Source organism: Columba livia, chromosome 9 (genome assembly GCF_036013475.1).
Source record: "Columba livia isolate bColLiv1 breed racing homer chromosome 9, bColLiv1.pat.W.v2, whole genome shotgun sequence".
Lineage (NCBI taxonomy): Eukaryota > Metazoa > Chordata > Aves > Columbiformes > Columbidae > Columba > Columba livia.
The window spans coordinates 17,301,175-17,318,154 of NC_088610.1; the positions used below are offsets into that span (position 1 = coordinate 17,301,175).

Genomic DNA, 16,980 nt, shown 5'->3' on the forward strand with positions numbered 1-16,980 from the left:
AGTTGTTGCATTAATGACATATCTCTACAGAGCATACAAAATCTTGGACCAAAATGGCAAACCAGAGCAGATAGGAGTGAGCCTATGCAGCAGTGAGACCCTAAACACATCATGTGAACTCGGAGCTAACACTGAAAAATCCCACATTTCCATTTGCTTGCCCTGTGCTGAGCCCTGTGCTGAGCCCTGAGCCCGCACGGCTCCCCAGGCACAGGCAATCTCGTGCTCCCGGCTGCTGGACAGGCCGTGTGCATGGAGGGTGCGTATGGAGCAGCACACTGTGCATCCTGCAGGCTGCTCTTATGGGGTCTTACACTATCAGATGGATAATCTGTAGGATGTGTGGGGTCTGTGACCCATGTACTGTAGTAGGAGGAGATGATAATCTTTCTTTGCCGCCTTCAACTTGTTCAATCTCTGCCTGGGTGTCTGTGTGTAATTTTTTTTAGAATCATGACTGGACAAGTTCTAGACAGGTGAACTGCATCTTGCATCTACTTCTATGAAGTATCCATCCACAAATACGTTTCTGTCTCTATAGCAGGTCTCTCAGAAGACAAAATAGTACCAATTCGTAGCTTCTGATTGTATACTATGCTATAATTAATTGTTCTTTTCAATTAAGGAAGAGCTTTGATGCCCTAAAATGTCAGAATGTTGGAAGTAATCAGTTGCAGACTAAATTAGAAGCCAAATTAGGCTTAACAAAACAAATTTCGAATTTGAGAGAATGGCTTTATGCTGTAAAGGGTAAGCTTTACAAGAGGTAAATGGTTAATAATTACAATTTGAATTATCTTTTTATCAGTTCCAAAATAGCAAGTTTCTCTGTTATATGAAACCTAGATAAGTTTTGAAGGCATTTTGTATAGTACTATGGGGTTCAGAGGAGACAGGGGATGTCAGACTAACACTGGATAGAAACAAATGTAGGTTAGCTGAAATTCTAGGGCAGCTCAGAGGTGTTTTAAAGAAGTGTTATTCTATAATGTTTTCAAGAAGATGAAAGAGGAAAAACAAACAAACCTTTGCCTATTTTAATAAACAGTTTGCAAAGATTTTGACATCAGTTTTAAGTGGTAACTGAAAGCTGAAAGGTTTTGGGAAGCTGTCTCCGTGGGTAGAGTCAGAGGAACGTTCTTTAATGCCACATCCCAGGATTGGAGCTGGTTTCTATGCAAAATGCGTAAGACACAATCTTTTTTAGGCCTTTTGTAAAAACTGACTGGACCTCTGATAAAGTGATTGCAATGCTCCAAAAGTGCCAAGATTTGTTCCAGTTATAGATCTGCTGCAATTCGAAAAACATTGACATCTTTCTTACCTCTGGACAAACCCCCTTGCCTGAATGTGGGCCTGCACCACACTCTTCTGATCTGAATCACCTCCCAGTCAAGCTCCTGTATTGCTGAAGAATCCCTGTCCGTCTGGCCTGACTGGCTGCTGCCATGGATCAGGCTCGCTTGGGGACTTTCCTCAGCATTAGAAAGGTACAAAATCTATCCAGGGCCTCTGCCTGTGAGGAAGCCTGTCAGCAAGCAAGATCTGGAGACAACCCAGTTAAGCATTATTGAGTCTTTTGGAAAAGAAATGGCTGTGGGATTATATGATGATATGTATCCAGCTGGGCCTGTCTCTGGAAAATGAGATTGGGTTTATGCTCTTTAGGAAGGTCAGGTTGCAAGACAGTTTTACCAGTGTACTCATAATTCCATGATGAGCATCACCCCGGCATAATCTACCTACTCTCCTTCTTGGGTATTATTTTCGTAGGCACATTGGAGACCAAGAAATTAGAGCCCAACTCAACAAACTGGGACACAGCACAATGCAGTGAGCTAGTGTCACAGAATAGTTGAGATTCTCACATGTCCTGGGGACAGACCAGTACAAAGCTGGTTAGAGAAATCTTTGTGCCTTCAGCTGTTGCAGTTTGTGACAACATGTGCAAGAGGCAAAGGAAAGCACCTAAAATGTAAAAGAATTAATTCACTTCTATGAACAATTTCTAGAAGAGTCAGATAGTAAGAACTTTTACTACAGTCTTGCTTTAATACCTGACACATTAAATGAAAAATACACATCTTTTTTTATATAGGTATGTAGCTTCCAATTGAAATGGTTTCATATCTGATGCAACCTCTTACTGGGAACAGGTTTTCTTCTAAAAAGAGAGCAGGGTACAAAAGTCTAAAATAGTGCCTTTATTAGTGCTTTGCCATTTAAACCGATATTATGGTAGTTCCATGTGCGTCCTGCAATTGCATGTGACGTGCCCATGCTAATACTGCAAATTCCTTGGGTAGTATAGAAATACTATTGGTCTTTAAGAATTGTGCCACCAATGAAGTGTGCATTAGACAGCTGTGTTGTGTTCTGACATGAAGCTATATCAGTTTAATTTTTTATCTAGTCAGTTGTGGTATTCTGATGGAACTGGAGAAGATAAGGTTACAGGAAGAGGCTGATATGAGAAAACCTTGTGTGCTACATTGGATTGAGTGGGTCAAATGCATGGCACTGTATATAGATAAAGAAGTCTGTTCTTGTTTGTTAGCAGTTACTTTTATTATGGAGCAAAGGAAAAGATAGTGCTGCTTCGTCCTTGTTTTAATCCAGTAGAAGTCCATTCCTCATCTAAGCTTTAGTGATTGTTTATTCAATCTGACATGATGTCTTTGGGAAGAATGACATAGAAGAAATGTCTGGAGATGAAAATGCCACTTGACCTCACAGGCTTGTCCCCCCTTAAGTTTCTCTTAACTCCTAGTTTTCTGTTTTGTCACTATATCCTTTAATCCCTTCTCTCTCCATAAAAGTGCCAAGATGTCTCCAGGCCACTTAGACTGCAGTACTTGTTTCCATGTTCATACTTGGCAACTAATTCCATGAGTTCTTTATTCTGACCCTGGGTGAAATAGTTTACATTTCCGGTATACACAATTATTTTGGTTTATGACTTCTGACTTTTGAACCCCTCACCAGAATGCACCATTTAAATCTCTTTTCCAGTTCTGAGTGCTGTTACCAGGTCAACTCAGCGTCAATATTCCTCTAACAGCATTATGCCAGTCAGAATTTCTTCCAATGTCTTTTCTTGGAAAAACTGCAGCAAAATCTGGGATCTTCTGTTCAGAGGGCAGGATCCTTCCACTATTATTCATGTTCTCCAGAAGTCATGGGATTGTTTACAGCATATGAGACAGTTAGGTGCTTTATGAAAAGTGAAACTGGACTCAGTAACTAATAGTCCTTGTTGTGTATTTCATGCTCTCCACAACTGTGCTGGATTGCATTCTGATCTCACCTGCAGCAATACAAACAGTAAGCAGCACAAGCAATTTTAGTATGCGATCTGAGTGCAAAAAGAGGTATAACTTGAGAAAGCATTCAGCACTCTGGTATTCCTGCAGTTGTTCCTCTGTGCAGTAAAAATATTCTGTATATGTTTTGTTTCCAGTGTTTCAAGCATCTACAATAATATTAAAAAACAACAGATATTAAGTATCTGGTCACTGCACATGGAAACAGATAATCTGATTTTATTTTATAGTTTCTTTCACACATTCTGTTCTGTAGCTGTAGGAAGTAATGTGATATTAAAGAGTGATTTTCCTTCCTGTTGCTTCATTCATTGATTGTATTGATATTGTCAAGTACTCCTGTAAAATAAACTAGCAGCTCAGACCCACTTAATTCACCCAGTTGTTAGTCTACCAGTATATATCTTTAGTGAAGACTGGTTTGGTGGGAGATTAACTGAGGATGCAAAATGGACATACGGAGGGATTCCCAGCTGGAACTGTTCTGAAGTTTGTGTAAAAGCCGATAATAATCTCCCAAAATGCACTCTCAGCCAAAAAAGAGCAGAAAAGGGCTTACACCACTGAAATGGTATTTACTATTTTTTATTTCCTTCCTTAGCTTACCATGAGCCATGGGAATTTACAAGGTTTCCAGCAAGGCTGAAGAAATCCAGGAAACCACAATGACAGATCCACTTGAAAAGACCATTTCATGAGCGTGAGTTGAGAAAATACAAATTCTTTTTTATCAGTGATTGAAGATGTCACTAGTAACATCACTGACAATACAAAGTTCAGTGTAATAAAACAGTGTTTCTCACGTGCAGCTAGCAGATGTTTGTTTGTATCAATATTATTTTTCTACGTGGAAGCCACTATAAGCAATTCAGTTCTCTCAGAAATGAGTGTGAAGTTACAAATTTTGGGCAAATTCTTTAAATATATTATTCTCTTTACAAATTAATTTATAAACAAGAGATCTGCTTAGAAAAATCTATGTTTTTGTGAAGATTTTGACTATGCAAGTAGCAATATGTGTTGTGTAAAAAGTCTGTGCGAACAACATAAAGTGTTGATCGGTATGAGAAAACTCTTCTGAATTTGTTGGGCTTGAAAATTCTTGTTTCTATTTTGGCCAAAAATAGAAGGTCAGGTGAAGAAAGGAGCCTTTCTAGAAGTAAAAGGTAAGGATTCCTTGCAGACCTCAAAGAAACAAGTGCAAAATAAAATAAAAGCCCTCAGCTTGAGGTTAAGATAGGGATTTGGTGCAATTACTTTTTATTGTTCCAATTTTTGAGGAAGATACTTATCCCCAGAAGTTCTTTTTCTTCCCTAGGTTGCATTCAGAGAGCAGACTTAGCTACTACTCAGGTGATTTTGAGAGAACTTCTGACTAATATGCTCAAAGGGAGCAGAAAAGTTAGCCCCTTGTGCTTGAAATCCAGGGCTACCTGGGGGAGTCAGTGTTTGCCTGTGCTGTGTCCTGCTCTGTGTGGGATTTGTTACACCTCCCACTAATTTGAAGGAGTTTTTATTATTGGGTTAAGTTGTGCTTCTCCTCTGAGAAGTGATGCCCTTAACACAGTACATCCCATCTTTGTATTGCAAGCTTGCTGATTTTCATGACAGTGACATTTTTACTACTTATTAATTGTATAGGAGCTGTTTAGGGAGGAACTGTTCAGAGCTGGGGTTTGGGAAAGAGGGCGGTATTCAGTGCCCTTTTGTGCACAGAACTGAACACAAAGTCTCGCTCTGTTACACATGGTTGGCCTGAGGTTGCTTGCGTGTTACCAAGAGCACAGTACAGGTGCTGAGGCACTCGGCAGCCACGTTGCTGACAGGATGTGCTGTGCTGGAAAGGGAGAATCAGACACAGTGTGTGAAGGGGCTTTGCAGTGATGTGTGAAAGGACTTGGCTGGACACTCTTGTGCATACACACCCATCATTTAACCAGGTGGTTGGTTAGAAGTGCCTCAACAGAAACTGCCCATGTTGACTTGCAACTTTTTCTGCTCCAGAGACCACCCTATCTCCAACTCTCACTGTTCCTCTGCCTGCACCAGAAACTCAAAGCTCTTCCCTGCCCATTTCCCACCGTTTGTCTTCCCACAGCACTTCTCACCCTGGTGTGCCGGGACGGGAGTGGAGGGCATTGTTATACTTCTCCACCTTGGGCTCAGAGCCAGTTCAGAAGAACAATGTGCATATATTGAGACTGGGTAGTAGAGGAGTTCTGGGCAAGCAAAATCATCATCTTCCTTCCATTCCTAGATAAAATTCTGGGGCAGAAAATCCAGCAATATGGTAGTCTGCTGCAGAAATGTAATCAGTGTCTTTATTTGTAAAATCAGTGTGGAATCTCAAGAGTAATACTAGTGGGAATAGCCAAACTACTGTAGTTAGTGAGGTGCTGCTGTATATCTGAGCATGTGGATTTTAGATGCTTCTGGAAAATGCTCTCTGTCAGCTGTGCTGTACCTCTTTTTTCATGCTTTGCTGCGTCCTCTGCTTAGTCTACTTTAGTCTCACAAATGGAATTTTCTTGACTGCTGCCTGATGGTGATAGCAGTATCACATGAAAACAACATATGGGCAGTGATGCCCACCTCAAGTATGGGTTTTTTTTGGAATAGAGCTTCATTTACAACAAGGTTTTGGCCCAAATGAAGGCATGTGGACCCACACCCTCCAAACTATTAGCTGGCTTTTTCAAGAGGCCTTTTTTTGCTAATTCCACAGCATGGTTTCTAGTGTGTTCAACATCAAGAGCTATTAATTTAATAGAATTGAGATTGTTTCCCTTAACACAGTGCTCCACTGCTTCCTTGTAAAAAATAATCATGTGGGTTCTTTGTAGACTACATGCAGTCCTCAGGATTTTGTAACTTCATTGGAAGATGCCTTCAATTATCAACTAACTTCAGGCTTAATTAGCTTATTAGCTTGTCTGTGACTCTGCCTGCCCTTTAAAGTTTCAGCTTTTTTCCAAAGGTTGCCCAGAGTGTCCTCTTGTACTTATTTCAATTTTGTGGATGCTTGGTGGTGAATTCTTCTTAGTTTTGAATCTAGTTTAAATAACTGTGCCTATAGAGAACCTAGTTGCCTCTGTATAAAATATTGTATTGGAACCAATGTAAACAGCACTGAAATGGCTAGCAGGCCACAGCACAGTAAATCAGAATGATTAGTCATCCTCCTGGGACACAGATGAGTCAGCTCAGGTCAAGACACTTCTGGTAAAACTAGATAGCTGGTAAATGTATTACCAGCTGGCTATCAAAGTCCCTGTGCCATACTGGGAAATAGCCCTGACTTGGCCAATTCTTCCCTTCCTGCAATGACAGAAGCAAACCAAAGTTTAATAACTTATACTCCTTCCTGCTGTTCCTTGCTACCAGTTTTGGTGAACAAATTGTTTCCCCGTGACATTCTGTGTATTTGTGGACTAACAACAAAACTTTTTTATTAGATGAAATACAATCTGCAATGTAACATGCAGCCTTTTTTTTTTTTTTTCCCTTCTAGTAGACAAGAAGCAGGGTTACCTCATGATCTTTTAAGATTTACTACTTTAATCATGTTTTACTCTCTTATCAAATGAGGTCCAGATTGCTATTTCAGAATAAAGCAGGAGCATTTTCTTTTACTTCACTATAGTCTACCATGATGTGCAGAATTAAAGTCTGTGGCTTTTACCTGAGTAAAGATTATGTAGTTTGCTCCATTGTTGGGACGTGCAACCAAAAAAAATCTGTTCTCATCAATTGCTCTTCTTTTTCATACTGGTACTTAAGGGGAAGACTTGAAATGCCCTGTTGGCCTCTAAGCACTGATGCCTCAAGGTAAAGATGTTTCTTAGTCTGGGCTAGTAACACCCACAACTCCTTTTTATTCTAATAGGCGGAGCTGGTCAGCAGATCCACAAGGCCCTTTGCCTGTTTGGTTTTCTAAATACTCTCCAAATAAAACATAAACTTCTTCTATCTTAGCCTTTTTCATATAGTCTTATTTTAGATGTCTCTAGATATGCCACAAACAGGGATAACCTTGGTGATTTGTTCATGACCTCGGCAAGGACGCATTTACTGGGGAGTCCGATAGTTCCCTCTTCTGCGTCTCTTCATCTGCCTGCGCCTATTAGCACTTCTCAGTACAGCGTGTCAGCCAGGACCTGTTGAACATCACAGCTGGATCCAGGTCTAATCTAATCATTTGCCTCTGTCATTCATGCCACTGAAACTTTGGGCCATAACCTTATTCCAATGTGCTCTCTTTATCTTGTGTGTACCTGTATGTCAGAGGTGTAGTACAATCCACAGATTTGGGATGAACAGAGCCGATGGGAGTGGAACAGTTTGGAAATGTTCCAGTGATGCCAAGGTCTACAAACACATATCTGTTGAGGCTAAAATGTTTGGAATTACATGCATTTTTGCTGAATTGCTGCAGCTTTGCTAAATAATATAATCTTGCATCTGGTGTATGGCTATCTTGGGAACGTGATCTCAATGCCTCTTGGAGCCTCAGATCTCAGGCTGACCGATAGTGGCTTGTCCTGCATCAGGAGACTTTGGGAACTCAGCAGAAGCGCAGCCCATCTAGGGGATTTGCTCTGGAAGGTGAGTTCCTTGTGTTTGATGATGTTTCCAGCTTCAGACTTGCAGATCTCACAGGTTCCAGATACTCAGCTTCACATGTGTGAGTATATTCTTTGGCAAAGCCCTGTACAGTGCCACAACAACAAACTGAACATGTTTCTATTCCTACAGTCTGTGACATTCTTTGTATTTTCTTCTTTAAATTCCACCAGGGCAGATGGTAATATAAGGAGTAATTGTGACTCAGGGTTTTACCAGTGAATATCTATGCATTTCAGAATTTGTGTTCTGTAAGGCATATCAGCCTTAAGATTTGCTTTTGAATGAAAGGCTCATTTAACTTAGAGATATGACATAAGTGATGCACCCATCCTCTCTTACAGTGAAGGAGTTGCAGCTGAAGGCACATATCTGACATTCATTTTTACTTCTTTCTGTTTGAGATGTAGACCTATATGGTCTTTCATGATGCATCTGAGAATTTTGCAATGTGTGGACAACTTGCAGACATGGAAAAAAAGGTCGAATGATTTAGTTACATCCAGTCTGTGCATGCCAGTGATGTTCAGGTAATAAATAACCTTGTGCAAATAGATAAAATTATCTACAATGCTGTATAACTGTATACATAGCCCCTCATTGCTGTTTTGGTGACTTATCTACCTTGGCCAGAAACACACTTTCTAAACCTATGAAAAACTTGAATTGGTTTCAGAAGAGAAAAAAAGGTTTTGTCACAAAAGAGTTTGGTTATTCCAGTCTGGTAGAGATCATGAAGGATTTCATATTTATGGGTTAGATAACTGTGATTCTTAGCTTTTTCTGAGTGATATTTTTGAAGCTCAACATTTAGGAACTTGGCAATGGGCACTTCACAAACCGTAAGGTAAGATATATGTCCTGTGGCCTGTCCAAGGCTCCATTTCCTAGGCTAGGTAGGATTCCAAGCCTTCAGACAGATAAATCATGTATATGGCTCCTGGGAGATTCAGATGTTGAACTGATCCTGTCCTGATGATAAAGCTCAATTCAGTGTCTCTTCAAGATTTTAAAATGTAGGCCTCAGTCCTACTGTATAAGGCACATTGGTTCACTGGCTTCAGCCAAGGATTGACTTGAAAACAGGTGTCCTATAGCGCACAATATATGGCAGGACTGAACAGATTCTCCCTTTTTGGGTGTTCTGTGAAGCTTTTACCTGAGAATGGGGGAAGCTGGTGTTACAGCCATATGGATACTGTTCCCAGTGGCATAAAAGTCCTAGTGGTTTACAGAAATTGAATCTGACTGGTACTTTTGTCTGACTGAACAGATCTAGTTATCACCTACTGTTATTGTTTTTTCCTATCGCTGCACATGTGAATGGGACTTCAGAAACACAGACAACAATGTCAGTGCCACAGAGTGAGTGTCTGAAATTGGAATGCTGTCTTGGTTCTGTGGATTTTAATTTGTAACATGGAACAGAACTCTATAAAAAATCCAGGTAGAAGTATGCCTCTGGCTTAATCCATCTCTTTTGGACTCATTTCTTGCAAACAGAACTGCTCTATTAGAAGCCCCTTCCACAGAGAACTCTTTGCAGGATTAGGACTGTAAGCAAGCTGTGACAGAAATGCCAGCTGTGACAGAGGATTGCATGTCAGTGCTGTGGGAAGATGGTGAAATAGCCTAGTTCCTGCGCAACACTTCTCATTCATAGATTTTGAGGACTTCAGTGTCATGTTACAGTGATATCCCAAGGTTACTCAGCAGATAAGTGGCACAGCTGGGAATGAAGTCCAGGTGTCCTGAGTCCCAGTCCACTGCTCCATTCATCCCGCCTCCAAAGAAGCAATGTTTGCAAAGAGCTGTAGGAAATGCTTGATTTGCCTGAGTTTCACCCTGGGAATGGAATGCTAGGTCAGCAGTATTTATTTTCTTATCTTGATCCCCTTAATTTTTATTTTTTAGAGAGCTCTCTCTGTGACAGAGCCTCTTGCAAACTCAAAACATGTTGCTAGTAGTGCTTGGAAGATTTCTTGGATGTTATCGAGGCTTGTAAAATAGTGATTCCCAAACTTTGCCTGTGGAGTTTGGAAAACGATGGGAGGAACGATCTCCTGGTAGCGTGTGAGCTGCCGTCCTGTGTGCCACTCTGATCCCACTGATGACTGGATTTAAGAGTAAAGCATGGCTGGTTCTGCCTCTGCCCCATGCCAGATTTTACCCTATTGCCCTTGCTCTGAAGTTAATGGGTTTAGAGATATGAACTCACTGTGCTTCTCATTCTGGAGCTGAAGAGACTGCCACATTTAAAAGCCCCACCACCCATTGCTACAAATCTATTAAACATCTCCTGTTCACCACACAACCTTCTGTTTCGGCAGCTGAGCACGTAAATTCCTGTGACCAAATAGCTGCACAGTTAACTGCTTTCACATGCGCTCCCACTGTGCCTATCTCAAAAGGTGAAATCCTAGCCCAGCTTTGCTCCATGGGCAGCTGGCTGGTGACCAGGACATGGCTGTTTTGGGGGTCGAACGGGGCACCCTGGAGCCATACTCTTTATATCTCCCTGAAAGGGTGAGGCAGGGGATGAGCAGGTAGAGGCAGCCCAGGCAAGGGTGAGAACTATAACTTGCCCTCATCCTCCTCTCCCCCTGTCACTAAGAGCCATTGGCTACCGCAGGAGTCCAGACTTGCTGCCGGGCTCTCCCAGGACCTGGTCCTGCTGGGGCTGGGTGGCGGGGTTCATGGTGGCTCCACAGGCATGGCTGGCTGTGTCCTGGGGTGCTCCCTCCCACAGCCCCACTGCACTTACGGGAGGGAACCTACTTTTATTTTTCTACCTCCCAAGCTGCAGAAGGGCCTTTATTCAAAGTGAAACTGCATGTAGCTCTGAGGGGCACATGGTTTCCCCCAGCTGCCCCCTGCCCCAGCTGGCTGCTGTGCTCTGCCTGCCCATCCAGCAGTGGGGCCCAAGGGGGCAGTGGGGCTTGGGGCTAGCCCAGCGTGGAGGCCCAGCGGTGGGTGCCTGGATGGCCAAGGTGAGCTGGCAGCAGTGCTGTAACTAACTGGCCATGTTAGAAACAAAAGGGCCACGATCCCCTGGTCTGGAAACCGGGGCTGGAGAGCAGCGGTTAATTTGAAACACAGGCGAAAATTGCGGCAGTGCTGGGAGCGTGTTTGCCTTGGCTGCTCCCAGCCCCGCGCTGCAGCACCAAGCAGGCCCCTGGCCGCCGGCCAGGCTGTAATATTTCCTTTCGCTGTTGTTCATAAAGGCATTCAGGAAAACAATTGAGTGCAATGAGGGCCTTCCCGTTCCGGCGGGTGCGTGCCTCCGGCGAGCTGAGCCGGGGCTGTGGGGACCCTGCCTGGCCTGGGGCAGTGGCGGGGCTGAGGGCCACACTTGGCGGGCCTGGCCGGATCAGAGGAAGCAGCTTTTGAATGCTGTTTCTCCCACCCCTCAAGGCACAAAGGGATTTATCCTGGCAAACAAAAGGAAATGTCACAGCCACATTTTGATGCCGAGGTTATGAATGTGTAGTTCAAAAGTATTTATCAACAGAACTGTGGCTCTTTTTTTCAGGCAAGTGCTCAGCTGGCGGGGGCTGCGAACCCCCAGCACACACGCTGCAGGCCTGTGAGGATGGTGGCATGGTTTGTCTCTGTGGGAGGAGGAATGCTTTGCAGTACTGCAAGGCACCCTCATAGCTGGGTCTGCCTGAGAGGCAGTGTTGAATGAATTGCTTTGAAATAGAAAAGCCACTCACCTTGCGTTGTTAGTTATATGGGTATAAAGTCTGCACATGAAGCAGGCCTCAGGCTACCCAAGATGTCAGCTATGCAAAGGAAATCATAGGGAACATAAACTAATAAGGACAGAAATGCTCAAATTACATGGCATTTGCATTACCTGGGGCATGGCAGCAGTAAAAGTGAACACAGGGGAAGCTTGGCAAGTCTCTCCCTCCCTGTACACATACAACCACATCATTTGTAATGGAGCCAGCCAGGTGCTGGGAATGCCCCTTCACAGCTCAGGGAAGTTCTGAGACTGCTTGAAACCTTGCAGGATCCTGGCTCTTAAAATCCAGCACTTGCTGAAATGCTAAAATATCACTGACTTAGGGAGAATGGCTTGATGTCCTTATGTAAATTGGGACAACCCTATCAAGGCTGTGTTTACACTGACTAATAGCCCAGATTCACTGCTGCAGGGTAGTCCTTGGTGTAGCTGTGACAGGACAAATCTCAATGTACAGAAAGCACCTGTTAGCCTTGGGCTGACAGAGTTTGTGGAGGGTGAGGTCAGTGAGTCCTAGATGGAGGACAGGATATAAGAGTCTGATGCTTCATATCTGGGATGGCCAACTGGTGGTCCAGGAATTGAACTGGGCCATAGTATTTTGGTTGTGGGTTTTTGTTTGTTTGTTTGTTTGCTTGCTTGCTTGCTTGTTTTTGTCCTTTTTTAATTTTTTTGATTTTTTTTTTCTTTTTTTCTTTTTTCTTTCTTCTTTTTTGTTTTTTTTTCCCTCTTCTTTTCTGGCTCTTGGGAGTGCTGGCCATTTCCCATGAATGCAAGGGGCTCAGGAGGAGATGCGTTCAACCTCTTTAAAGACAAACAAGCTGGGAGACAGTTCTCGTCTACTGTAGTGTAGCCAAAACAAATCCTCTGATGTTCTTGCCGGTTGACTCTTTAGCTGGACACAACATTTCTCCCTGCACAAGTCAGCCATCCATGTTGTAGATGATGGGAGGAGAGAGAAGAATTTTTTGCATCCTGGTCGGCATGGCCCTGGCAGCCAAGGCACTGGCAGCCAAAGCTGTAGCTGGTTAAGCTAAGTCAGAAGGGGATGATCAGTGGTAGGGGGAATTGTGTAGGGCAGAGGACTAGAGGGCTTTATGATCACCCGTGTGTCCAACTGAATATTTGGGTGTCCCAACTCTACAGAGCATTTTTTTTTTTTTAATTACAGTGGCCTTACATTTATGGCTTTTTCCAGATCATTTGGGCCTTAGACCCATGCCTTTCAAAACAAACTTCACAAAGAGAATCGATACCTTAGTTGGCACAGTTCTTGCAATTCAGGTCCTCAGGTGAACAAGATGAATTGTGTTTTAATGTATGTGAGCTTGTTGAGGAGGATGCTGCTGAGGAGTCAGTGATATTTTTACGCCAGACTTCGGGAGGAGCTGAGATAGGTTTATTCCGACCTTCCTTGCAGATTGGAGCTTGCGGGCCAAATCAGGCACAAACGTGCTACAACGTATTCCTGGTGCCAGGGTGATTGCCTGTGGGCTAGGAAAGGCTCCAGAGGGTTCCACAGTGCCTGCTAATGCCACAGGGCAAGTGTCTGCCTTGACTCAGGACAGCCCAGGTAAGCTGGGCAGCTGGGAAGGAAGCAGCTGCCTGGGCTAGTATATAATACTAAAATCTGGAGTCAGAAACCTTGGCTGCAGCATGTTTGTTGGCCTCTTTCTAGCTTCACCCACCATAGCTAGTGCCTGCTATGTGCTCCAGTGAAATAATTGCTTTTTGGATGAAGCCTTGCACGTGCTGACGTGGCACTTTCACTGTTGTTGCCGCTCAGGTTCTTCAGTTAAGGGATCAAATTTAAAGGTGTTTCCTTGTTCAGGAGGCAGGTATGCTAAAACTGTAACTTTGAATCATTAGGTGATGTCTCTTGTCAGAAGCCTGTTTGGATTGAGTTTTGCACAAATGACCATTGTGAATAGAATAAGCTTTTTCTTTTGGGCTAATGCTCACTTGACATCTTATTACAGGTGCATTAGTTATACAGGAGAGCATACATTTTTCCAGTGTAGCTGACAAGGTCTTTGGCATATTGCAATCTAAAGAAGTTTTTATTTTAATGACATTTGAAAAGCACTTGAACTATTTTGAACAAGGTTTCTTTCTAACTGCGTTCTAAATATTTGTTTTTTACATACACCCCAAATTCAGTTGATCCTTTTACCATGTGTGTTTTGTGCAAAGACCTTTGGGCTGTTCCCAATGTCTGTAAAATGAGTATTAGTTACCTTTTTTCTTTAATGCCAGCAATTGAATTATACTGTTTTGTGTTTTCTGGCAGGGGAGAGGCTTGTAAAATTACCTGCAAAACTCATCAACAAATAGACTCAAAAGCACAAGCTGCAATTTTCAGGTGAGTTTTTCTTTTTCCATATCAGAGGCAAGTGACAAGTATATGCTACCTCAAGCAAAAAAATTGCACAGTTCTTGTGGTTCAGACTGGAGAGGGATGTGCCGCATGTTTCTCTTTTGGACAGAACAGTTGTATCTGACATCTAGCAATACCAATAGGGACTTTTAAAAGCAGACTCCCCCGTGTGTCATGCCTTATCATGCTTGAAGAAACACTGGCAACTGTGTTTCAGTTACAGTGAGTTTGTAATGTTCCTTTATCTCTGTGAAGTCTTACGTTTTCCTAGGAGTTGTGGCAGCCCATGAAATGGACTTGTTTTGGAGTTATAAACTCTGAATTCAAATTTTATCACTTCTTGGAGCTTAACAGAGCACTAGGTTTGCGATTTTATTCACAAAGCTATGGATCATTGCAAATTGCTTCCTACTATTTGACAGCTTCCTTTTTAGAAATTTCAACACTCCAGCTATCTGCCTTCAGCAGTGTATGATTCTAATCACTGCTATGATTTCATAATCCCCCTTTAATTCAGCAAACATTCCAGATTATCAACGTGTCCAATTTGTATTTTGGGAGCATAGTGTAGCAAATTTTTCCTATTGTCAGGCTTTAAGGTTTTGAAGCTGAAAGGTGCATATTGTTAACCAGGGGTAACTCCTTAAATATAGTTTATAAATACATGTAACTATTTTGGGTTGTTGAGATGACATTCCCTTCGATGAATGTAAAAAGTAAAGCTGCAGAGTTAAAGCCAAATTCAGCAGGAAGAAAGAAAATTACTTCCATATATCTTCTGTATATCATTAAATGGAAAATGAGAGAATTCTTCTGTACATCTGAAAACTAAATAAAGAGGTCTATTCTCCTCTCAGTTTCTGTGGATAACTTCAGCTAATTTTTGTGGCAGTTGTGCACATTGATGGAGGAAAAGATGCCTGAAGTAGGATGATACAGTATACGTGCATTACTAAATAAAATGCTCATTTTACTTAGGGTAATCCGTCTTTCTTCCAGATATATGTATGCACTTCTCTTACAGCAAGTATGTCAGCTGTCAGGATGACTTGTTACATTTGTTCTTTGATGTCAAATTCAGTTGCATCACTGTGGAATGGTTGCTACAGAAACCCCAGCCCAGTTTTTAAATGTATTGAGTTCTCTCTTTTTTACTTCGAGAAGCTGAGTTTGATTTCTTTCTTGTAAAGAAGTTTATAGTAAAATGGGTGAAACCCCTAAAACTGCAGCAATAAGTGTGGCAGAAATACCCAGATAGTGAGATCAGAGACAATAAGGAAAAAGGCAATTCGAAGTCCAACAAATGAAGTCTGTCTCTTGATAAAATGCTCCCCACTGTAATTAAAACCAGAGCTAAATTACATCAATACCAAATATTAAAGTGTGCCAAACCTGTTTTCTGTAGGCTTTGCTATAATTGGATTCTGATGAGAGAGATAGCTTAAGTAGGCAAAGTCTGTTGACTCAAGATCATGATTATTCATAGAAAAAGAGCTTCCTGCTAAGGTATACGGCACTTTTATCCAGTGTTTCCTAAAGAATTAATACATTTCTTCCCTTCCATGCAGATGCATTTGAAGTCCATATCTTGCCTACAGTAAATCTCTGTCTTGCTTAACAAGAAAGTATTTCACTGTATAAGCGAGGCATATTGACAACAGATTTAACCCAGACAACTCAGCTTTATTCAATCAGAAGAATGCTGGCCCAGTTTCAGGTTTCTGGGATACAGGCACAAATGGACATGCCCCAAGTAGAATCCATTTGTTTTCCCATGAAGGCACCTAGTAGGAGGTCAAAATAAAAATAAATATTTTGGCTGTTCAGAACAAGATAGATTACTGGAGTATTTGTGATTCAGGCTGGAAATGTGATTACAACAAGCAGAGGTAGCATCAGAAGTATGTTCTGATGAGAGTAAAAAACCATTTTCTCTCTGTGTGTTTTAAAATGTGGTTATTCCTTCTCTTCACTTATCAGATTTATGAGAATAACTATATATATCTTAATGCTCCTCACTTCTTTGTAGAAATCATTCTGTTCAGAAGTTAAGGAAGAATAGCCATTTGTGTAGCCTCTTAGGATTTTTTTTAATGTAGGTCTAACTTATGCAAAGGAGTAGTTTATGGACTTCCCCTTTGATAGCAAGAATAAATCAATTTAGATCCACTATACCAGGGGCCCCAGATTCTCTATGGAGTTCCAACAAACAATGGAATAAATTGTGCAAGGGCAATTTGTCCCTAATGTTTTTGGCTATTTGATTTTGTTGAGGTTTTGCCGGTATTATTTAGATATTCACTGTAATTTATACTACAGTGTAAAAAAACCCCACATATTTGCCTGCAGGGGAGTGAGTGTTCACTGAAACAATCCTTTGAACATAATAAAAATGAAATCCCCAGGTAATAAAAAAAATCCCCAGCTTTATGAATAATGCATTTGTGGAGCAGGGGGGGAGGAATTGCTTTTTAGATTTATTCGTCCCCCTGCCCCCCACTCAACCTGTGGGCAGAAATAAACTGTAGGTTGGGAATGGGTTCCTACATTGTGAATGTGTTCTCAGGCTTTCTTTTTTTAAAGGTCCTGGCCTAAATGCTGCAACACTAAACAAATACTAAGTACTGGTAGTTTTGATTTGTTTGTTTATTTGCTTTTAAAGTCAGTGGGTGTCTTCCCCTATGTATTGACCATCTGGTTGCGGGTTAGACTGTTTGGGATATGCCTGGTGTGCTGAAAAGCAACACAAAGTTGCAAAGTGGTTGGAGGCCCATTGACGATGGTTTGTTTGGGGACCTCAGTGAGCTTTGACAGAGAGCAGGTGTTGTGATGATAAATTCAGGATGGGGTTGAGCATTTCTCTCTTCAGCTGGTAAATGTGTGGGAAACGGTGGAGGTGCACTGTA

General features: G+C 42.0%; 1 protein-coding gene across 1 annotated transcript in view; it reads left to right on the top strand.

Annotated features, from left to right (window-relative positions):
* The window catches only part of IRS1 (insulin receptor substrate 1), a 314,426-nt gene that overhangs the window by 92,961 nt on the left and 204,485 nt on the right, over positions 1 to 16,980 (top strand). Inside the window, exon 2 of the transcript XR_010474710.1 lies at positions 3,925 to 4,023. The gene's annotated coding sequence lies outside the window, so the exon portion shown is untranslated. The remainder of the gene's footprint in view (positions 1 to 3,924; positions 4,024 to 16,980) is intronic.